Genomic DNA, 25,686 nt, shown 5'->3' with positions numbered 1-25,686 from the left:
CATCCTGTTTATTGTAATACCTGACTTCCTGCATTTGCTCAACTTCCTGGTTGTCATCCTGGAAAACGATATATATTAAATTTGTTTGTGAAAAGAGCTGGCAGGTTCAAGATACTTTGCTGGCATAGATTATTTCTCAAAGAGTTCCTAGGTACTCTTGACTGAAGTAAGTTTGGAACCAACATCTTTGAGATAAGGATGTAGATAAAAGGCTTTGACCACTCAGCCTGGGCATTATGACAGACCTGAAACAATCAAATTCGTGGAGAGAGTATATTTTCCACAGTATGAATCCTAGCAGATGGGCAACTTCTATATTGCTTTCCACGTCAGTGCCAAGAATGAATTTTCATGCAAGGCTGAGTGAAAATATGGTGCAATAAGATAAGTAAACACATTTTTTTAGAGTCAACAATCCAGCTCATTTTCTAAGGGTTGGCTTTTCCATTGAATATGCAGCAGTAGGCTATCACCAAATGAATTTTTTTCTTATTCAATGTCTTCTGACACATAAGATATGCACAACAGGGCAGTCAAGCTGAAAGCTCACGGGGTGTCTGATTCATTGTCATGGAGGTGAGCAAACAGAGTATCTGCATGGCAGATGTGAAGGGGGACTTCTGGTATCTTCTAGGAAGATACCCAGCTGGAGTTTACTTATGGACTTGCTGAAATTAGCCTGCACTTTCAGAGTTGTTCAGATGGCATTCCATGCTTTATAACTAGTTCCAGGGAGAACACTGACATTTTAAAATGGCACTGGAAGCAAGAAAAGCAAATAGTGTGTGTGCCTTCAGTCCAGACAGCAAGGCATACCTTAGACCCAGGTCAAGAACAGTGCTTGAAAAGAAACCGAAACCATCTTCTTTCCAGCATGTTTCTGAGTTTGGTGAGGGTGGGCAGTGTGTTTCCCTGAAGTGGATTATAAGAATCAGGCAAGAATATGTTTCTCACCTTAGCACAGAGTGATATAATACCTTGATAGCAGACACGGGCAATTTCTCCGTTTCTTTGTAGTCGTGATACGCCCAAACAGTCTTATTGACAATTTGAGTTCACAGAGTCAAGTGATAAAAGTGTATCAGAGGATGAGAGAAATGCATTTCAGAAAGGATCAGCAGAAAACATGTAATTAATATGATAATGATGTACCTAGAGCATGCCAGACTGAAATACAAATACTAGATGGTGTATTGTATTCATCATAGTACAATCAAATTTTTTTAAAAATTTTTTAAATAATTACATTTTTCATTAAAGTAAAATATGGTTTCTGAGCAAAAAAATCTCTCAGAAGAGATTACATGTTTAAAATTAAATACAAAACAATTGGTTTTTTGTCCGTCTCTGTTAACAGATTAAGTCTTTCCTATCTAGATATCTGCAAGCGTAATATAATCTAAGGAGAAATACAAAATGTAATTTAACTTTATTTTTTTAATTTAATTTTTTAAATTTAATTTTATTTTCTGAAATGTTTTGCTGTCTGTATTTAGCTGGATGGGAAAAGCTGGCCAAGAAAATTTCCCTTCAGAAGAGAGCTCTCCGCATTCTGCTGTCCCATGGCTCCCATCGCTTGTCCTCATTCCTTGCTGTAGCTCAAATGACAAAAAGCCAGAACTGGTGTTTCAATAACCAGTGCTAGAGGTGTTTGTACAGGTAGCTGCATAACTAGGGATTTGAGTAGGAGGATTTGGACAGAAGTACGGTGGGGAAAACACTGTCTTGAAAAATGCTTCCTAAATTCCTTTATTTATTTAGTGACTGTCATTAACATAAAGGTCCACAAAAGGCCTAGGTTACGCTAGGGACTTGGCATTAACACTGGGAAATGGAATGGAATAATCTAAAGCATCTCTTTACTCCTCACTGCTAAATAGACAGAGCAAAAGCAAAATTCACAGAAATCTTCGCAAAGATGACAATCAATCCTGTAGTGCTCTACCATGATTGTGAACAGATGTTATTATATTTGGAACTGAAACAAATTCCTGGCTCTACTCTGTAGCCTCCTTGCTCCAGAAAGTGTTTTGTAAACCAGACAGTATCAACAACTGAGCATGATATTAAGCAGTGTTATGAAATTTAGCTTTCCTACTGTTTCTACACACAGATACAAAATTTTTAAAATGTAATCAAAATACTGTGATTCAGTTTCTATATAATCAAAATACTATGACTCAGTTTCTGTCTCCCTTTAGAGTGTTCCATGGAAAATATCTAATTCCCTTGGTGAACTAAATAGTAAATGAAAACACAGTCCAGTGCAGAAATCCAAATTTTATCCTGAAGATTTTATAAACCATTCTTCCTATACCTGTGGCAGCCATTGTTTCTTTGTGTTGCCCATGTTTTCATACAGGTATTATTGGTTTTGCTGTAGGAACCTTTGGAGTCCTCTTCACTTGGCATTTGCTCCTAACAAATTGTCAGTGTACAAAAATCTGTTGCAAAAAATACTTCAAAACCCATTAATCTTTCCCTTGCTTTCCATTACAAGTACTTGCATCTGTTGGAATACAATAGTTGACCAGCTGCAGGAGAACTATATGTATATTGCACTCTCCAATCAAAACAACCTTTAAAAATAAGATATTTGAAAAAAAAGTAACTTCCAAAAGAGGTATGAATGCCTGGCCACAGTTATTTAAACATTTATTTAGTCAAAATTATGAGTCAGGCAGAGAAATGTATCCTGGTAACAAGAAACTGCACAGGACAGTAATCAAGGACATCATATATAAAGTTGTTAGGGATCATATAAAAAGGCAGTGGTGTTCTTCCCTCAACCAGGGCTAGAAAGGAAAGCTGTTCCTTGGCTGTGATTCTAGATGGCCTGATTCAGTTCCTAAATCAGCTGTAGAGTTGCTGTTCTGTTTTATGTAGCGATATTATTTTCTTTTGCAGAAGGTCTGAGCTTTTCAACATGACCAGTTATAGCAACAGCCATCAGATTTATTACTAAAATACTGGATGATATTTTATGATAATTCTGATTTCATTTTAAAATAAGAATTACCTAAATTAATTTCACAGCATAAGAATTAGAGTCACAAAGAAGGATTTATTTCTCTCTGTGATATATTTCTGCATCTGTATTTTTACGTTTTCTTAGGTGACTGATTTGCTTTCAGCATTTTCAGATCATGGAGGAGTTTCTTTGAATGCTCGTAATTCAAGCTCCTAATCACTTGAGAATTAATTTTTGCTGAAACAGCTAGGAGAAAAAAAGTGGTTAAGAGGATTATTTTATGAGAGAAGGTGCCTACAAAAATGCATTTTCCCTAAAAATTTTCTTCTATCCTGTTGATTATAAGCCTGAGAGTTAAACTAACTGTATCTACTGTACTTGCACACGTTAGAAAAAAAAAAAAGGGGGGGGGGGGAGTTTTATGGTGTCTCCAAGTCTTTAACTGTTTTGTCTTTTCTATAAATTTCTGTAATCTGTAAACTGATTATAGAACAGCAAGAAAAAAAGCAATTTTGTTTTCACTGAGTGTGTCTGACATGTTTGTCAAATCAGTGATATAATTTGTTTCTATGCTGGGCTGCAGAGAGACAACTGGTTTTTTACTTTCTTTTCCGTCATTCATCCATTCTGGAATGAAAACAACTGGAAGCAATATCAAGTAAAAATCCTTCCTGAATTAAACCAAGGGGAGGCTGGCCAACATGGACAGAGAAGGGCAAGATCTTTTGGTACAGCACTTAGTTACAGGGTTGTCTTGCATTTACTTTTAGTTCCTCTGGGAAGTTCTCCCGGTGTAGACTACTGTTTGGTTCAGAATATCTGAAAATACAGAATATAGTATAATGATGAAGACTAGAGGGAAGGGCATGAAAGAGATTCAGAGTTGTTTATCACTTTTGTAAATTTTGACATTTCAGGAATACTGGGCTTCCTTGTCTCTACATTGCTGTAAATTTTTTCGTTCCTTTCCCCATTATGTTGTTCTTGGTCAAATAGTAGGTTCATCCACTCCTTTTGCTCAGCTTGCAAAAAACTCTGCTTCTCCATTACAGTAGTATTGGAAGGTTAGTTGTGAAGAAGAAACAGAAGGAACATTTAACACTTCAGTTTTTCAGGGGCGTTCCTTTGGAGATTGCCAGCAAGGCGAAGTATCGTACAAACAAACACAAATAGCTCATAAAGGAAAATAAATAAATAAACCCTGTGACTGGTGGTTCCCCTTTGCTGTGCAGGATATTGTCTGCCAGTAATCATTCCAGAGTGCAGCCATTAAGTTCAGTGTTTCCTTTGTGTTCAAATCTGAGGAATTTTCTAGCTGTCTGTAAATCTGCCATTGGGTAAAAAGCACAAATGGTATTACTCAATATCTGTACAGATCTTCTCATAACCTGTGACATAGATCGAGTCTTTTGGCACGCTTTTCTACATTAGAGCCATCAGCATCTTTCAATACCTTTGATAACCAAAGATGTGATTATTAAAAGGTGCCTTTTAAAGGTATTGAAGTAATTTGTTAAAGGTGTCAGAGAGCATTTGAAGTAATTTGTTAAACCATGTCAGAGAGTATTCACTCACTGTCTAACCAGCATCTCTTTGGAGCAAGTAGGAGTTGCTCTCTTCTCTCTTTTCAGTATGATTGTTCAAAAATAATTCAAAATTTAGCACAAATATTTGAAGAATCAAAGCACAGTTTTCTCAACCTGTTTGAAGTCTCTAAATCTCTTCAGGTTTAGCTCTGTCACCCATGCAGTGTTTGGACTGTAGTCCATACAAAGAGTAGAAACAGCAAAGACCGGTTCAGAAATAGAAAGAGCTGTAATCAAATTCCCAATCCCATTCCCAATCCCATTCTAGTGGTAACAGCTTCAGCAGGACTTAATTCTCCAACATAAATCAAGAATAACTCCACTTATATTATACCAGGGGGTTGTACCAATGACGGAGAAATCGTTGTCAGGTTTAAGAACTATAGTAACAAAATACTGGCTTCTGTAGCATTTCAAAGGCTTAGATAATGCTGATGCTATTTTATGATGCTGTTTTTATCAATACAGCTATGAAACACTAGGGAGAAAAAAGAACACACTTGCTATGCTTGAGATACTCTTTTCCTGAAAAGGTTTCTAAATAAAATAGAACAAGGTCAGTACTTCAGTATTTGTAGCCCAGTTAAGGCGGTATAACAATATATTTGGGTAATGAAAATTTATAGTTTATTAATTGAAAAAAAGTGATTTCAGGTAAATTTCTTAAAGCTTGAAAATTACCTGTGTTGAAAAAAAGAAGGATTATTAAAAAAAAAAAATCACATTAACCAATCAACTACATTTTTGAAAACCAATAAAAACTTCAAGCAGAAACTTTATGACTCTCTGACAGAAAAAAAAAATCATACTGCCTTGACTTAAAGAGAGACAAAAAAGGAAGTGATTACAGGCTGAGAATTTATATTCCAAGTTTTAGTTGGATGGTTGTATTGTAAACTCCTCAGATTCATTATGTTCACACTGCCAAGAATGACTAATGTAGTAGACGAAAATTGCTCTAATCTATTATTGTTGGCTGGAAGTAATTCTTTTAATTCAAATAAGTAATGACATTTACTAGTATTGCCATGCTGCTTTATTGCAGCTTTGAAAATAGATGGGAATACTCAGTGGTGTGGTATTCTAAACAGACTAAATTTAGAGCATTGTTCCCTGCTCTTTCCACTCTTTGTTTCATGAGCACAAATCTGAATAGCAGCACTTTGTGTCAGTCCTGCGCAGTGGTGCGACTGAGTAGGTGGGGTGGCACCTTGAATTAACGGCTCTGCAGCATACCTGGAGAATGTGAGGAGTTCAGGACAATGATGGGTCACCCTGTGATGGAGTATAAGATGATCATCAAGCTAATCCTTTTCCAGGCTTGTGTTTTCACATCATGCAGGATAAAATGAAGATACTGGTTTTAGTCTGAAAGCAGGGAAGCCAGTCTTGCAGCACTGTGCCCAAAATAATTAGTCCAGACTCAGCAAGGATTATTAATCTGACCGTGGCATCCAGAAATACAGCTGTATCATTTCTCTTTCAGTACAGGCATGGGTCAGAAGCGGTTTAGGTTGCCTATACCAAGAATTGAAGCAAAACACTCACATGCACAAAATTAAAGCATAGGGTCAGCTCACTCAGCCTAACCTAGCCAGACAGAAGTTGTCTTCCTAACTGAATGCTCATGGTGTGGCCATGCAAACCAGATGTTCTTGCAGGAGGAGGAAGGTACAGTGCTGTTGTCTTTTCACTTGGCTCCCTTTGGGCTTGAGCAGTTGTGCAAAACACAGTTTCCTTCTTCTAGAGTAACTAATTCCATGCTTTCTTGAGGAATGATCTGAACGAAGTTATCCTGGTGCAGTGCTAAGTTGCTCCTGTAGAAGTAGTTGCATGTTTTGAAGCAAGAAGACATGAGGTGTAATGTATCTGAGGTCCTGCCCTACCTCTATAAAGCCTAATATTAAAACCACACTAATACCAGATTGAAATGTTCGCATGTGCAGTTCTGGTGAGAATTCTCTTTCCCCAGGAGTTAAGCAGAAATCAAGTAAACTTACAAAATAGGAATGTATGAAAACTCACAATTAAAGTGTTCTTTCAATTGCCTTGGCACGGAGTAAGGAATGAACATACTCCCCTGTCAAGGGGGGCTTCTTCCCCTGTCTAGAAATCTATGTAGTTCTATGCAAGAACCTGTATTACAAATTTTCAGTACACATTTGCATGACCACATTTTCAGCAGAGGTAAGAATAACAAATTCTCTCTAAATCACAAAGATAATTTTTATTAAGAGAAACAATATATTTCTCAGTATTTTTTACAGTGAAGTAAAACCCCCCTAGAAAGATAAAAGAAGCCTGCTTAGAAGATTATTTGGATATTTGAAGTCCCTCTGTACCAAATGTGCAGACAGGCTTTATTTTTCAGATGACAAATTTCTTAATATGAAGTCCCTTCTCAAAGGTACTAAAATCTAGCAGCAATACAGCAGTAGCCATGAGGGTTATAAACAGGAATCTGTCTAGTCATAAATAATTTGTTACCTTTCTCTGGTCTTGTAGCAAATTCATCATCAAAATACATGGTGTGTGTAATTGTAACTGAAATACACTCAACAGCTCTGCATGAGTGGTTGTACTGGGAATTACAGACCAGAGCACATGCAGCATCCTGCTCCTTTGTGACTGCATGTGCTAAAAAAGGGTGGAAGGCAGGAAATCAGTAGTTCCACTGCATCACGAAATGATTCCCAGCTGGTGCAATATATGGAAACATAACAGTTATTCCTTGTCAGCTTGTGGTTCCCAGACAGAACAGGTTAAAACTGAGCTCTGAGAGCTGTGGTTAGTGATGGCAATGGCTCAAGCAAAATAAGTGTTTACCTAAACTAATCAACTGCTGGACACAGGAAATTTGTAAAGGTAAGCACAGGAGGGAAATCCTGTAGTTCTCGCAGCAGTGACCCCAACTCTGCTCCAGGTTCAGGCCTTCTCCCCAAAACAACTGATTTGAGTGCCCTCTCCTCAAGCATCCCTGAATGCAGTTTCCTCTTTCAATGCACCCGTGGTTCTGCTGTGCTTGCCCGTGTTGCCACTGAAGGAAAAGGCTCCACAGTTAAAGCTGCTTCGGTAGGAGGGAGAGGCAGCTGGCAACCTTCTCTTCACATTCCTCTAGACAGCAGGGCACAGTGTGGGTACATGAGCTCAGCACTGGCAGGGAAAGCAGCTGCTTTAGATGTAACTGAATACACAAACAGACACAAGTGTCAGAAAAGGAAGCTCGTTCAGCCTTTGCTTCCAACCCACGCAGGTAGATGCTGCCTGACAGAGCCACACTCTTGTGGCTGTGAAACTGAATTTTGTCATAATTAGTTATTTTATCTTATCCTCAAGGCAGTAAATTTATTTGTGTTTGTACTGATACGAAACCTGCAGCCCACTGTGTATATGGGTGGATACTAACCAGCTCATGCTGCATCTTCCATGTACTTTTCACAACAGAAGACTAAAGATCCTGACGCAACATGCTTTGCCACAAGGAGAATCTGTTTGCTATCATTGCACATGTCCTCCACAGTTTGTAAGACGTGATTTCACTGCGCTGAATCCGTAAGGAACAAGGAGCACTTGCATATCAAATAAGCTTAAGTTTCCTATGCTTGAATTTCCATATAGCCTATCCTCTAACTCCAGGTCTTCTCACTCACTGTTTCTGGCTAGTGTAAGGGTTAACTCTGAAGGAACAAGAACACTCTCAGATTCATCCTAGCAGAGTTACTTCAGTTTCCAAAAGAAAAATTTGCAGAAGAACCTAGAGCCTGAACTGATCCTCCCATCTGCAATTCGGGGAAGGCAGCATCTATCTAGAGGGTTAGGCTTGGATTCGAATAGAGAATTTGCTGCAGGTGTTAATGATTTAAAAATAGTTTTATTTTTTACATCAGTTCTCTCATTTTTTCTGCTACCTTGTAGCGGGTTTGGTTTTAACTGGGCAGAAACACCAATTTAGTGTAGTGGTTTGATCCAAAATACTCATTACTGTTTACCCTCTGTGAGATAAGAATTAGGAGAAACACAAAGCAGGCACCAAACTTGAAAGAATATAAAGAAGTTTATTAACAGACCTAAAAGAAGAAAAAAAAATACCACACCTTCAGAACTCTTCTCCTCCCCCCACCTTCCTCCCTTCTCCCACTGACAATGTAAAAAGACAACCCTTGAGATGTTCAGTCTGTTTACCACTTCCATAATAACCTTGTTCAGTCCATTTAGAAAGAGAAGTCTCTTCTTGTTCATGCTATGAAAACAGTATCACAATGAGACAGCTGCCCACTTCCAAATAACTTTGTTCAGTCCATTTAGGAAGAGGAGTCTCTGCTCGCATGTGAGTCCCTTCCCCCGACTTGCAGCTTTTCCCACAACTGCTTTTGAGGGTCCACTCTTGAAGGTTTTTGGGGTACAGTTTTAAGGTTGAGCCATTCAGAAACAAAAGTTCTCTTCACCCATCTCTGGGAACATTTCATCTCTAAGAACAGAGGCACTTCTCCTTCCCTGGGGGCAAAGGGTCCTCGTCATCTTCATCTTTAGGACTATCTCTGGGAGCATCTCTAGGAACTGAGGTTTCTCCTTTTCCATTTGGAGCAAAAGTCCTCATCGCTTCCATCTCTCCCTGTCCAAAGTTCTCATGAAATTACAGCTGCGTCAGCATCTGCCTATCTCAGCGCAGGTGCTTTTGCTCACAAGTACAAGTTGAACGCTCCACCCCCCATATCTTCATGAAATTACAACGGGATACTCTGATATATCTTAGCTTCACAACAGAATTTCAGCTTTAAGCATCTCCTCTTTCTCTTCCATCAGGTTTTCAGCTCTTCACAGCAATAAAAGGGTTAATCTCACCTCGGCCTTGCAGCTTTGCAGCTGGAATGTTGAATTTTTCTTATCGCAGCAGAGAGGGGGGAGAGCCGAGCTTCTCCGGCTGCCCACGGCAAGGCAGTGGGGGGGTTTCCATGGCTGGAACAGGCCCATGGCTCCAGGCTGGCCGTGGCCCGGCCCGGCCTGGCCCAAGCAGGGCCTGGCCGGGCCCGCTGGCCCCTGCACGGGGCCTGCAGCCACCTGTCCCAGCGCCGGAAACGAGAGAGAGCTTGGGGGGGAGTTTGTCTATTCTTAAGGGTGGATCACAGAGGCGGCCACAACTTTAAGTGGCTTAAAGAATTGTCCATATTCAAACTGGCCAGCTGATAGATTCTGTCAGGTCATAGAGAAAGCTGTAAGAAGAACATCACTTCCGAGACTATGCTTGCTAACCTATGACAACCTGAAAAAACCTTTTCAGATTATTGAAGAGAAATTATGAAGGCCTAAAATGTATAAACTAATCTGCTCACCTACTGTAAGCCTTGTTTGTGTTCCACCAAGGTAAAAATTTTCAGGTCAGAGCACAGCCCCTAGGTGTTAGGAATCTGGTCCAAATCATAATCTAAGCTCATTTTTACTGTCATAAGAGAAAGAAATGTCTGCCCAACAAGTTATCAATCAATTCATTGTCATTTTAAGATGCATAAAATGTCTGTCAAAGGTGTGGTGAAAAATTATTCTTCTGTTAAGTGAAATGACACTTCAAATAAAGAGAAAAAATATTTATTAAATGAGGGGGACAATTTAGGTGAGATAGTGAGCAGGAGGAAAAATTAAATCAAGAATCAACAATAAAATATGTCAATAAGCCAGGGTAATTGAATCAGTCGCAAATGTTATTAGACATTTTTCGCCATTCCCAGTATGAAGCAGAGTGAGTGGCTATAACAAAGCTCTGTTTGGAGATACTCTCCAGTTCCATATTTACCATCTGGAAATGGCATGACAAAAACACACTGATGTGCATTTAAACACACACCCACCCACACACTCAGTGGTCCCAGTTACAGAAGAGTATAAAGCAATTAAAGCCTCCTGGAAATAAATTATGTTATTTATTGCAGCTAATTTCATGCCTCCTTCTTACATGCAGTCCTTCTTATAACCACAGCCTTGGTGTGCTCCTGTGCTGGGAGGAGGCATTTCATGCCATGGCTTCAAGTCCTTTTGGTCCCAACGGGGCAGCCAGAGAATGAACAGGAGCACAGTAATACTTCTCCTGTCTATGCACTCAACTTCTCAAGCATAGAAATAGAGTCAATGGAACAAATGACACTAATTTCAGATGTTGTCAGTCTTAATTTGTAGACGTAATTTGTGTAATTAAGTCATAGAAGCACTAGGTTTTAGGGGCATCTGATGCCCTCAGACTTGCACTGATGAGTTAAAAAATAAGATACTGTTTTTCTGTGTGCATTTCAAATTAAATTACTTTCAGCTGAAGAAAACATCATTCAAGGCTTATGGGGCTGAAATTTGAAGGCATGGTGGCAGTTAAGAGACTCACAATAACACACAAATTATAGAAAGGCAGAAACTACGTAACTTTCTGTAAAAATAAAAGTCTGTTATAAACATAAAAACATAAAAAGCACTATACTAATTGTTACATTTGATAGGAAAAAATACTGCACCTTACTGCCCTCTGTACTAGTTTAAGTGTTAATGTTGCAATCAGCAGCACTTTTGTTGATAAACCTTCAAAACAGGGAGGTATGTTCATTTTTGCTTGAAAAAGCTAGGTTCCCTGAGTTCAGCTCCTACCTGGAACAAATAGACTGTGTGCAGATGTATTATCACAAGGAGTTTCTTTAAAACAGCTTGATAATGAATGACTTTGCTAGAAAATAGGAGAAGTTCCTTGTTAGAAGCACACCATTTTTTCTAAGCTTGTTTTCTTTCATGTTACCAAGTACTTCATCATGGATTTTGCTAGGAGTAAGAGTATTCAAAAAAATCCTTAAGTCCATACTTCTGACAGGTTTTGCTCCTTTTCCTGTCAAGACCCTCTGGTTGCTCAGTGACTAGTTCTGAAACACTTTTTAAAATTTTTACTGTCTTCCAGTGCAGTTCATGGGGCCAAAAGCAGCATTTCCAATTAATTAATCTCTGAATGAGAGCAGCTTCCCTGAGGTGGTCTTATGCAGTGATCCAACCCTTAGCTTGTGCTCAGTTCACTTTGCTCAGCAACTAACTGGCTGCAAAATTTTTATCTTGGCTCCAGCCTCTGTCTTCATGTGGAGCTGATATATAATGCAATTAAAAAAAAAAAAATCAGATGGTAAATGATGAGTAATCAACTTGAAACAAGTAGGTTCAATCCCTGTGTTTGACCTGATAAGGAGCGGCTGCAGCCTCCTCCCCTAGGTCCTAAAACACTTCCTTCCTTTTCCATCATTGCTACTACCCCTCTACCATTTTTTTTCTACCATGCCCTGTTTTTTTCTCCCTGTGATGCCCCATGCTCACACAGGGCTTGGCAGCTCGCTTCACTTGCACTCTGGCTGGCTGGCCAATATGCTGAACAGCACAGTGGGTGTCTTAACAGATGTCCACTTTCATATGCTGCATATTGTGCATAGCATACCATAATGGATAAGATTTATTAAATGCTTAACTGGAAATCAGGCACTAATCAAATAATCAAGCTCTGCTGTTTAGAGCCATATCCAGAATGAGTGCTCTACTCGTATGTCTTGCCAAGGGTTTGACCTGAAATCATTCCACTTACTAAGCTGATCTACTGCCTTAGGAACTCTGAGCCAGTGAAGGGCAAGAAAGCAAGTACCAAAGAGAGACACAGACATCTTTACAGATGTGCAAGATGTTAATCAAACAGTAGGTGGAAGCTCTGACTCAAAAGACTTTATCATCTAAGTTACAAGTCTTAATACTTTGATAAAGGAAACGTGAGCCAAAATAAAAGCACATAGGAATGCAGCTGGTATGAAAGAGCAAATATTTTTCTTCTCCAGTTCCCACTGTCCTGAGTACACAATTGAGAAAGGGTGGTCCTTATTACAACTTACTACCTGTCATAGTCAGATTGAAAGACTGTGTGTCACAGTAAAGGGGGTTGAAGAAGTTGTCTGTAGGAAGGTTTCCACAGTTGGTAATAGAGGAGAGGTAATAGAAGAGAATAAAGGTTTGGGGGCTGTAGGGAACCTCAAAAACAAGACTGCAGCTGAGGATGACCTGCAGCTCTGGAAACAGGATAATTTATATCATACAGATCTCTCTGTATGTATTTCAGACTCTTTAGATGTTACTGACATTTGCTACTGGGATGGTAGTAATTGGCATGAATAGGTATTTGAGTAATTGTAAAATAAATTCACGTACTTCAAAACTATATTGCCTTTCATCCTGCCTCTGACCAAATACTGATAGTGAAATAATGCAGTTGTACATATTGGCATAATCCCAGAGAAGCCTGAGAAGGTCACACAGTCCATTTCTTTCAATGTTACAAGTAAGTGTTAGTGGTGCTATAGTAGTACCTGCACAACACCTGTGGTTAGTAGAAACTGACAGTGACCGATTCCCTGTAACACCCTGAAGTAACTGATGTAAAACATAACCTCGGTATTAAAAAGTCTTCCCCTTGCCTAATGACATCTACTTTGTTGCATTCTAAGTGCATGCTGTCTTGACTTAGCAGGTCAAAAAGTCAGCAACAAGTCAAGTCAGCAGTAGTCTTTCACATATTTGGAGACTGATATATCTTATCCCCTATATGTCTTCTCTGTAGTGTTAAATACAAGATGTTGCAGGCTCTCCTTCTCTTTACACATCCCACTAGAGCATATCCCACTTTTCCTTCTGCAACAGCTTGAGATTAGTCCACATTCATGTTGTAAGCTACAGATCATTTTGCTCAGAGCTGCTTCTTGCTCCCTGTCCTGTATATATACCCCTTCAGTATATATATACAGGACAGGCACACGGTAAACAGTATTCCTGTTGGGTACAGAACTTGAATGTGTCTTTAACTGAATCACATCACACTTTTCTCAGGCTATTTTTTGAGTTTATCAATATCTTGACACAAAGACAAGATAGGTAAAGGAAAAGACAGAGCAGAATCTTTCGTGTCATTAGTCCCTGCTTTTTCTATTACAGACAGAAATCTAAAAAAAACCCAACCAACAATTCTTTGTCAATAACATGTTTAAGGCTGAATTCACCACTCTTGTGACAAGCTTGTATCTTATCATTTCTTTACAGCATTCTTAGAGATAGTGACAACTTCCAGTGACATTTTCTCCCGTAGAACGAATGCTGAAAACTCACAAAGCCAGAATGGGAACTCAGTCCTCTCAGTGTCTCTGATAGTTTACAAGTTAATATCAAGTCACTTAAAGTTACCATGAGGAAGTCATAAGCTACAATATTTTACTACTGCATTTGGTCACTTCAAAACATGAAATTATTTTTTAATATAATCTTTTTTTTTTTTGAGATATGAAGTCTGTCAGCTTCTAGGAGTTGTAGAGAAAGCTTGGCTTGTTGAACTACTTGTACTTTAACAGAATCCGAGAGAAGTAGTCCAGCTCATAACACATCAAATTGGAGATAACTACTTACTGAAGCAAGAATTGCTGCATTCCCTCTCCTTATAATAAAGAATGGAAAGTAATTTAAAAGGGTAATCCAGGAATCAGTACAGTATTTTTTCTGTGTAATATTTGGGGTAATGCGTCCAACTCCCTTTTTACAGTATTACAGCATACACCTCAAAATACTGCAAAGAGTAAAACATTAAACAAAGATTGGAATTTCCAAATTCCAGCTCCAAATGCCATTGGAAACAATGGTGTACTTGCATTATCTCAAAATAAATGCGATTAGTAAGCAAAGATTAGAAAGAAAAGTTAAGGCCTTAAATCAGTCACGCTGACTATCTGTAATCCTGTAACATCCAAAATATCTATCCAGAATCAAATCGTCTGTCTGAGAAGTGTATAGAGGTATAGGAAAGCAGCACTTGTCAAAATTGAGCATATCTCCACTTACTCACTTCATATTTTAACACTAAGCCAGAGTAAGGGTTCTTTACGTCAGAAAGAAAAAATTACAGATCATAGTCTGTTGCAAAAGATGGAGGGCAACTTATAAGCATGGAAATCAACACAGGTCATTCTCCATTCTTTCTCGATCTGTACAAGAAAGAAGGAAGGAGGTTGAGCATCAGCTCCCACAAATGCTGCCCCATCTCTGAACTCAAGCAACTTATGGTAACTTATGCAAAAAACAAATCCACAGCCCTCGCCTTGCTGTGGGAGCAGGTAGGGCAAGAACAACCTGGACTGACATGATTTAATACCTGCCAAGGATGCTACTGCTCAGAAGATATATTTTACAGTACTAAGTAGTGCAAAATCTGTGAAGACCAACTGTGGTGTATACAAGACATCCATGACAGTATGGATTTATAAAAGAGAGCTCTGAGAAGTTGCTAGGTAACGGTGTCTTGTCCTTACAACTGCCAAGTGCTGATCATCTGTTCTCATGATGCTCTGCTGCATCCTCTTGTCCCTGCTCAAAATTTATGTGCAACAGATTTTTAAATAATAGTAGATCTGATTTCTCTAATTTATAAAATGTTTCCTTTGCCAACCTTCTAAAAGTCTGCCTAATTCAACACTCTTACACCAAACACAGCTCTTCATAATTCTGGGAAATTACTGCCTGGTCCTGAATGCTTGTTCACTCTTCCTGAAAGATCAGTAAGGAAATTTTACATTAGAAAGCTCCCCCCTCTGCCTGATTTTATTAAGAGAATATATGACATACCGTATTGCATTCAAAGTATACATTCAGTGTGGTGTCAATTAAAAAAAAAAGTGTTCCAGCAACACATACAGAAAAGTAACTTTTGAAGTTTAAGGACATCTGAGAAAAGACTGGCTCTGCACCAGGACTCTCAGAAGACCTGAAACAGCCTAGGGGAGCAAAGATGGTAGCACCAAAACAAATCAACTAAAAGGCAAGTTCCCCACAGCCCATTGTAAATAATAAAACACATCTGCTGCAGACATAACATCACTGGGATTTGTATGATTGAATGTGACAGCCAAGGATCTGTGACACTGACAATGGCTTTGCTTGGGCTTTGTTTTTTTCCAAGCATGTTAACATGGCTTAGCCATTCCCTTGTTTCATTTCACTGTGGCATTTTGTCCTTTCTGTTGTTTTTTAAAAGGGGAGTTAGCAATACATTATAGATCATTGTCATCCTGAGTTAGAAATTGAAAGCTAAGAAGTCACTCTCTGAGAGTGAGCTGGTACAGCAGTTCCCTGGGGCCTCGGGTCCGAGGTGAGCACAGGGCCTCTAAAAGGAACAGCTTAGCTGCCCCATCTATTCACTGTGGTGCTTTACCCTCCAGCAGTGCAGGCAAAAGGCATGAAAACCTGGCTGCAAGAGCCCAGGGGAAAGAAACAAACTCACGTTACTATGCAGAAAGCTTTCAAAGGCCATGTATCTTTGGTCAGATCCATTATAGCAGGAGCTGTAACTCCAAGTGATGATTCGGGCGATCCCAAACTGCCCAACAGTGGTGTCCTGCTTCTGGCCGTTTCAATCAGTTCCAGTCAGGAGAAGAGTTACTAGCTTAATAAATTCTGTTCAGCCAGAAGCCAAATATTCTCAAAAACAGCATTTTGGAAGTAATCATCATATTCTTCTGCTGGATTTCTTATTTTAGTGTATTGCCCTAAGCATTCTCTGTACTACCTAGAAGTAATGGCCCCATGTTAAAGACTCTCTAAAGGCGAACAAGAGTTTTTAAGGTTGCCTTACACCCTTTCCAACAGTGCCACAATTGAAGTGCATCTGAAACCTCCCTCACTTGTTTTATAGACACTCTTCCCAAGTAGGCCAGAGAATTGCTTTTTCACCAAGATTAAAGCTTCACAGTCATTAGGTGCCGTGACTTCAGGCTAGGCTGTACAGTACACCCATGACAGCAGCCCTCCTCCACCCAGGATACAGAGTGTGCCTCTGAAGGCAGAGCCTCACGACTCTGCCAGGATTATCCTGCTTGAATAATTCATTGGATCCTACCGCCAGTGGTGTTTGCTGTTTGGGGACCAAGTTCATTAAAATTTCTTCATAACACAGGCACTTAGTATATGAAGTGAAAGGCAATAGCACATCTGACCACTACTAAACCATAAAATTTTCCTTGAAATTTTTGTTATGTTCAACTTCTTCAGGCACAAAGTAGATGTTGGCACTGACTTCAGCCCTTTACCCCCTGCAACTTCCCTTTTGAGTGCACAATGAAGCTAATTTCAGCATCTTTCCCAGCACATAATACTTCCAGAAATAGTCTCTTTGCCCTGGCATCTTTCCCGGTCTTCAGAGTACACCTGAGTTTTCAACTTACTAAATGTTGCTTCCTTAGATGTTGCATCTTTTATAACCAGTCGCACATGTCTTCACCCCATTGTTGTGCCTCTGCAACACATTCCCCCATTCCAGTGTGCAACACCTTGGTCAGCTGCCTACAGGCACACCAAACACACCTTTTCCTCCTTGAGGAAACACAGCATATTTTAAAAGCTGTTGTTACATAGTTTAGAAATCTCCTGTCCCCTGTGTATGTTTGAATCTGTTCCTTCTACCTACAAAAGCTTCTGTTGCAACTGAAAAGAACCTCAACAGATTTCTTTTTTTTAATCTGAAGCTTTGGTAGGAGTAGTATTGGACACAAAAGGAGAAGTTCAAAGACAACAGAGACTTTTCTTACACGTATCACAGCTGTAGATTTCCTCTGATTCTCTCTGCTGCTATAGTGCTCTTTTTTTCATTAGTGTATTACATGGTCTGCCATCAGCTTCCAGTTTTGGGTTAGGTTCAGCTGTGAGCTATTTGGAACACTAGTCTTGAAATAATTTGTTTGTAACCAGAGATTTCACTTATCACAGCTGCACACTGTACTATCCAAGTCCCCATTTCTCTTTTGTAAATAATTTTGAGACATCTCAAATCCTAAATCCCTAATTTCTTACTGTTGTCTAAATGTTAGACGTTAAAGTCTTCTTCAGTGACTGCTACTGGCTTCTCAAAACTTCCCTCTTCATAACACAACAAATTATTAAGGAACATCATTTTGATATTTGTTATCTGACTAGTACTAGATTTATTCTTCCTTGTAGTCATTTCAATGCCAAACTAGTCAGTACAGTTCTTCATTGCCACTTTTACCCATTTACCCATTTACCTTGCTAGAAAGCACCATAAAAACAACGCAATATGAAACAGGTGCAGTGTGTATGAATGTATTCCATGTGAAAAAAATCCAGTCATTTCATTATTTTCAAACTGGTTTGAAATAAATCTCATGTCTACAATTTTACAGTAAATAGAAAATTATAATTAAGCTCCCTTTCAGTATGAGGAGTGAGTTTAGTTCATATCATACTTCTGTTGGGAGCTGCTTGTCTCTATATCAGATCCACTTCAGAATGGATCACCTAAAGGCTTCCTTGACATGTACATGAATGCTTGTTTTTTAACTGCCTGTGTTGTATGGCACAACAACATCATTTTCAGCCGACATCAACATCAGAAACAAAATGACAATGCAGATTACCATCATTCTGCCTGAGCCACAGAAATTACGTATAGAGGTCAAAGCAAAACATCTGGGACTCCAGGAACTGTTTTAGCTAGTTGAGTTCACCACATGCCCAGTGTGCCCCTTCAGTGAATGTCTCTGCCATAGAACTTTTGAGCTAAAGTGTTCATAAAGTGCAAAAGTGGGAAGCAGGAGACAAGTCAGGTACCCAGAAATTTCACTGAGAAGTTAAACAAACAAAACACTTGCAAAAAAAGGTTTACAAAAATTTCCATTTTTTTCCTAAAGAATGGATGCCTGAAAAATTACCTTGCTTGTAACAGATACCTGTTAATACCATATGTCAGCTCAGAGTCCCCAGAGCACATCACATTCTTGTTCATTTGCCTGCACTTCTCACTTCCTAGCTTGCTGTGACAGGAAGGGAAAAGGTACATTACTGTTCATGAGATGTTTCTACTTTTTCCCCTCTCTTTAAAACTGGTTGTTAGTTCATCCATTAACACTAATTGCAGCAGCAGAGGTATCAGCTCTGGAAAGCCAATTCTCTCACAAAACATTTAGAACTTCATAGAGTAATAAGGCAGAAAGCAGCTAATGCAGCATGCAATGGGCTAGCAGAATGTGTGAAGCACTACAGCTTAGATAAACCCATTTGAGTCTAATTCACCTTTTGGGTGATCTCAGTAAACATTTCCATCTACTGAACAAACGTGTATTGGTGAAGGGTGATTGCATTAGTCAGAAAAGCCAAATTCTCCTTAGTAGACATTGTGGCTGCGTAAACATCCACGATTTAAACCATCTGAAAACTGCAAACTTATCATTAACTCTACATTATTAAAAATCTCAGAATTTTTGAGGTTGGAAGGCACCCCTAGAGGTAATCTGGTCCAACCCCTCTGCTCAAGCAGGGCCACTGTAAGTGTGTTGTGCAGGATCATTCCCCCATACCTTTTGAATCTCTCCAAGAGCTGAGACTCCATGATCTATCTTGGTAACCTCTACCAGTGCTCCATCACCCCTCACAGTGAAAACTGTGTTTCCTGAAATTCAGGAGAAACTTCCTATGTGTCAGTTTGTGCCTGCTCACTATTTTCCTGTCACTGGGTACCACTGGAAATAGCCTGGCTCTGTTCTCTTTGCACACTCCCTTCAGGCATTTGTAGACATGAGTGAAATTGCCCCTGAGCCTTCTCTTCTCCAGGCTAAACAGTCCCACCTCTCACAGCCTTTCCTCATAGGAGAGGTGCTCCTGTCCCTTAAACGCCTTTTTGGCCCTCTAACTGAACTTTCTCCAGTAGTTCCATGTGTGTGTTGTTCTAAGGAACCCAGAAGTGGACACAGTATCCAGCTTTGGTCTTGCCAGGGCTGTGTGGAGGGGAATGATCACCTTCACCGACCTGCTGGCATGTCTGACAAACACAGCCCAAGGTACCATTAACCTTCTTTGCAACAAGGGCACGTTTCTCGCTCATGTTCAGGTTGCTTTCCAGGTGAGTGTCCACCAGTATATACCAGTGAATGTTGCTGTTCCTCCCCAGAGGCAGGAATTTACATTTCTTCAAATATGTGTATATATATGTGTGTGTGTGTGTGTATAGATACATATATTTCCCTCTGTATCAAGGAATTGCAAATTTCTTAACCAAATGTTAATTTTCTCCTGTAGTGTAGCTGCAGGGGGTGTTTCAAGTAATAAATACTAATTGAGTTAAGAGTAGCTGCTATATCCAAACTACTTGAAAGGATGAAAAGCAATTTCCCTCCTAAGCGTTCAAAAAATCGCTTGGGATTGCAAGCCTGCCTACCAAAATTTCAAGCAGAACTGTACTAAAAGCCTTCAGAGGAGGCACATGCTTGCAGTTCCCCAGGCAATGACAAATACATTTTGCCTTGGTTCTGAATCAAAAAAAGGTCTCAAAAAATATACTCAGTACAAAGACACTATTTCTAGTGCCAGAGCTATAGCTTTCCAAAGGATTCAGCTGCTATAATCATAGTAGCTGGTAGGTTAACAGGATGCCTTCAGTAGTTGAGTTCCAGACCCTCTTTCTAGGCTGAAGACACTATGCTGTCTTTTGTTTTGTCTCCAGTTCCCAAAGCCTATGCTTTCCCACTTTAAACAAGTCTTGCAAAATTAGCAGCAGAGGAAACATTTTAGTGATTTATTTTTCATTCCTATTCCTTTCTGCTTTTCAAATTACTCCTGTAGTGAAAGGTAGAAGTGCCTCAGTCCTTTAATGAGTGTAATCATTTAAGTCTCAGAACATCCCTGTGAAATAGACAAGCTTTATTATTTTACAGGTGAGTGAGCTAAGGCACAGAGAAGTTAGGACCATGAGAAAACAAAAAAAATACTCAGTGCAAACTCACCACAATCATTCTTGCACAAATGCTGTTAAGTTTACATTACTTGATAGTAGCAGCTTACTAATTTGCAAGAAGACATTCAGAATTGTTTGTTAATTGTGAATTGGGACGGGTTTTGAATAGTCTGTTAAGCTCTCCCCATCCCCCCCCCCACCTTATTTTTCTCCTTCCTTCCAAGTTTAGCATATAGCTTGAAAGTCTGTATTTTCAGCGTCTGAAGACACCACACAGAGATGACTTATGAAGGTCATTAAAAAAAAAAAAAAAATCTGAAACTGGTTATGGTAGAGGATGATGGATTAATCAGCCTTACCTTCTACAGTTGTACAGTAGATTGGAGCATTATCACAACATATTTTAGCAGCAATAAATCTATACTATGTCTAGTTTTACTGTGGCTTATAAAACAGGCCACTGAATGTTGTAAATAGGTAAAGTAGTAAATATTGGCTAAATAACGCATATAAATTAGAACAATAAAGCATGGCATGGTGGATATAGATGCCAATAAACCATATTTTTAAAATTCCGACAGCGTTCTAGGGCTAGAATGATTTTCATTTCTCCTGGTTTCCAAATTCTTCTTAGTTACATCTTCAGATAAGTGGCCTGATTTTTTAAAAACTGCTAGAATCCACAGACCTGCTCTTTGGAAGTATTTCAGCACGTGGCACATATCTGGGGTTTGTGCCTGGCTTTTGAAGTCCAGGGTATAGTTGTAGAATGTAACTGTAGACCTATTAATAGTCACGGAAATTAAGGCAGAAATAGTTGACTTGTTGGTAAAAGTCAGCATAAAGCTCCATAGTATGTCAAAGAAAAGACACTTAAAGAAAAAAAATCTCAATCGGGACATTTTTCAGGGATTATTTTTTGACTTTTCACTTTCCAAACTACAGAAGCCTTGAAGAGTTTGTCCCAAAAAGGACTGTTAGCATCACATGTCATATTCCCAAAGTGATTGCCCCGGAGGTTTTGCTCAGAAAACTGCCCTCTGCAGAAAGAAATAATATCCTTAGTATAACTGGCCTGGCAGTCTAAACTAAAATGCTAATCAAAGGACTTAAAACGTCATATTCTGTAAAACAGACAAATTAATAGCATTCATTCACATGTGTGCCAATTTAATTTTTGTGTCTAGTTTTCTTTTTTTGAAATTATTTTCCCATTTGCATGGCACAATATTTATGAACCCATTTCGAAGATGTTTATCACGAGGTTTTGACTCAAATCTCTGTGGGTAGCTCTTTAGCACAGAGCAGAATTCATTTACAGAGCAGTTGTTTTAACATCTGCAACCACTTCAGCAGGACAGGTGACCTATTTTATATAAGGCTTTTGTAAAAGTCTTACAGTGCCATGTAGTCCTTCAGACTTTGTGACCTGGTTCTAAAGGTCATCCTTTCTAAACTCCTTTGTTGTCTATTGGTTTGTTCAAGGGTTGAAGTTTATACTTTCAAGGAGACTACCCAGAGTTTAGTCAGCACAGCACTTAGTTAACCCAACATTTAGTTAAGAGAAACAGGCCCTAAATCAATTAATGCTCATTGAAACCTCAGTAATGAAGGACTCGGCGTGTCTGATTTTCCTTCTGGGAGGCACATGTTCGTGAAGTGACATGTGAGCTCACAATGAAGCGAACTCTGTGCTAACACAAGGTTGTGATTCTCCTACATCTTGGTTTCCCACAAAGGACCAGTACCTGTCACTGCTACAGGCATGTGGAAGGGAAGAAGGCACAAAATATCTTTCCAGATCTTGTCCATATTATAACTTACTTTCTCCTTCCATACCAGTCCTTGGACCAGAACCTACATGTAGTGCTAATTTGATTAATCTCATACAGATGTGGTAATAAGCATTATTCTCAAACAGACAGAGCTTCTTTTTACTTATTTGTCTGTGTACATGGATGCTGCATCTCAGATGGCTACATAACTCTTTTCTAATTCAAGCCTCTTTCCCTCACCCACACAGACACAGGATTTTAATCAGACTAATTGTTGTCCACTTACATGGTGGACAAACAAGTGAACAAAAATGGTCTTTCCTTGGTGGGTTGCCAAAGATATACGAGACAGGAAAACATTAAAACACAGAACTCTCCTGCCATGTAGTTGGAGAGACAATTTGTCCTAGCGACATCAGAGGCTGATGATAATTAAATGCAAACTAAAAACAATAAGGCAAGCTGGTAAGTACTGAACATGAAAGAACAGTTCAATGTGTCAAGTGTAATTATACTCTTAGGCTTTAACATCAAAAAAAATTTAAATGACATCTACTTCTGTATTGACCAGTGTCAACACAAGATGGTTTTAATGTTCTGAACTTCTAGGAGAAGTGTGTATTCCTGTCCCTGAGTTTCAGAAAGCATTTCTCTCCCAGCACCACCCTAACAGTTGTTAGGATCAAAGTGAAGGATAAATTCCCATATGGTTTCTGTGACTCTCAGACAGCTGACCAAGAAATCCCTGAGGGAGCACACCAAGAAATAGCTTGATATAAATTCAGCAAGACTAAGTGAAAAAAACATGATATAGAGATAGATGTCTTGGGCATGTTTTTATTAATTGAATCTGGATAGAAATGGCAGAAGAGGAAGAATAAATGTGGGACATGACAAAACAGGAAAAGCACAAGAAAACAAATGGCCAACATTTACTACTTTATTTTAAACATCACTATTGTTTAAGACAAAGTCCAGTCATAAACCAAAAGAAAATGTTAGTCACCAAGTAATTTGTGTGTTTTCAAGGAAAAGTTAGAACCCTTACCAAAAGCTCTGAAATACTGTAAAACACAGATGACTTTGGGACTCCTGAAATGCCATGGGAGGACCTAAAAAACATGAAAGCAGTGATTCACTTCCTCCAGGAAAACCACAAAACTGTTCAGTTCAAATCATCTATCTACTTCCATTATTTATGGTGTTCATCAAATATAAATATGTTTTCCTATCCTCTGTTGGTCAAAACGTGAAAATACTCAAGTCTACGTGCAAAAATGAACTCCAAGCCTGAATCCGCTGCTCTCACCATGATTAGGTGGAAACATGCTTTGAGGTGATCTAGAAGGCTGGAAAAACAGGCTTGGCTCATGCCCCTGTACCAAGGACTTTTCACAAAGTAACCCTACAGCATGCCTTCCAACAGATGACAGGTGTCCTGGTGTATCCACTGTCAGCAACAGAGTTACACAGACCTGCCTGAGGGTCGTGGGCACCCTGTTGCTCACCCTGCTTTCCAGACCACAAATGGACTTTGCCACCAGCTCATTCTGCAAAGAGATCGTGCTGATCCATTATTTCCACAGTTCACCTGGGCTTCCTCCCAAAGGAAACTTAAGGATTTGGGTAAATGAAAGCCACTGGCTGTTTGAATAGGTCCTCTGGCTGGGATGACTGATGTACCAGGTCTAATGAGAGTATAGCAGAGAACATCTGCTCAACATAGGTTGAACCAGTAATAAGACACAAGAAGGCAAAATTTCCAGCCCCTGCCCATTAGAGCTCTGGAGATCAGTACTTGTTCCTTCAGTGTCGCCTGGTAGTCACCTGTGGGCCAGGTTGTGGACTCCATTATACATACACATAGTTTTCCCATTAAGGTAATGCTGGAATTAGGAAGTCGTAAGAAGCAGGAAGGACTAGCTGTCTGAGTATGTATCACATAAAGTTGACTTATGGCAAAACTAACAGTATTTTCTATTTTCATATTCAAGAGAAATTATGCTAGATATCCACTAAATAAATATCCACTAAAGCTAACACTGACTGCTGAAATATGTTGAATACAGTGAAGAAAAGTGAGTTAGGAACATATGACAGAAACTTCATTCTCTTAAATTCTTAAACAGTGTGTTGTAGATTCATGTGCAAGTGGAAGATAACTGCTACAGGCACCCTTTTCATGCAGCATCTTCCAACTTCTGTGAAAAGTATGAGACTCATATAAGAAAGCTGAGCTTTAAAACATCTAACAGATTGTGGGCTTTAGACTTTAGTTAGAGAGGGGAAAAAAAGAAACAAAGCAGACATGCTAGCTAGAATGAGCTGAAAAGTATATCATAATATTAGGAAACTAAGAAAAAATATGTTGAAGTAAGCCTCATACTTTAAAGGTCCAGCCTTGTGTCACTGCTGGGGAAGAGAAATCCTTTGGCGAGGTGATCTGTGAGTTTTCATGATCAGTGATGCTTTCAACAGGAAATAATATGCCTTTCTCCTCTATGGAAAAAGATCGTGTTTCTTATGGATTCATTTCAAAATTAATTAAGCTTGACCCATCATTTCTTCTTCCTTCATCTTCTAAAACACCTTATACCAAGTCCATTACAAAACAAATTATGTAAATGGACTTGACATAGCCTTTCGTACTAGTCTTTTCTGTAATCAGTAAACAATTATGCCTATGATAAAGGAGTATTTTTATGTTCACATAGTAAAAGGCTAAAATGGAAAAATAGACTATCCTATAAGAGAGGAATTTGGAAGCAAAAATGAAAGAAAGGGAACTCAGACAAAAATCTTAGGATCAAAAAAGATTTTTTTAAATCTTTGAATAATTCTGATACTCATCATTGCATGAATGGCTCTGGCAAGTACGTTTTTAGTGTACTGAGAAAATGTTGAGAATTTTCTTTATGTGCGATGCACTCATAAAAAGGCATATTTTTAGTATTTCAAGTATTTTAGGTTTTAGGTTAAAATCATAAACTGTGGTGGAACTCATATGGTTGGCTGTTGCAGGATGTGAAACACCATTTTACTCCAAAACAAGGCCCCTCTAAATACTGTCTTTGTAAACACATTCCCATGAGCGAAGGTAATTAGAAACTTTCCCCTGCAAGATAATGGGCATATTCCTCTAGTATGTTCAAAACTAGTCGGTTCACAAGTGAACTTCATTACATAAAAGACATTGGTTTTACAAAGAAATGAAAACCAATTATGTGGTACACAATAAGCAAATAACAAAAACGGAAAGAATTGCAGAAATTCAGGCCAATTGCTTCAAAATTCAGGTTATCAGAATAGTCAAAGCAGTATGCACAGACTTTCTAATTTACCAGAAATACAGCAAAACAGACATCAAAAGAATTTAATATGATTCTCCTATTTCCTTTAAAGGTCCTTGTCAGACATAAGTCTGTGCTCATTAACATGCAAGTTCTTGTGAACAAAACATTCAGAAAATTTTGCTTCTTTCACTTTGTAATATTACAGATTTTCTTGATGGGATCATTATTTCAAAGTTGCAAAGTAGGGGTTTGAAAGTTTGATATGTATGAACAGAAATAGAAATTAAAT

At 38.9% G+C, this 25,686-nt stretch overlaps 1 protein-coding gene across 4 annotated transcripts in view; it reads left to right on the top strand.

The window, feature by feature from the left end:
• The window catches only part of GABRB1 (gamma-aminobutyric acid type A receptor subunit beta1), a 123,538-nt gene that overhangs the window by 15,952 nt on the left and 81,900 nt on the right, over positions 1 to 25,686 (top strand). The window lies entirely within an intron of this gene.

Source organism: Aphelocoma coerulescens, chromosome 4, assembly GCF_041296385.1.
Source record: "Aphelocoma coerulescens isolate FSJ_1873_10779 chromosome 4, UR_Acoe_1.0, whole genome shotgun sequence".
NCBI lineage: Eukaryota > Metazoa > Chordata > Aves > Passeriformes > Corvidae > Aphelocoma > Aphelocoma coerulescens.
This window is presented reverse-complemented; position numbering and strand designations above follow the sequence as displayed.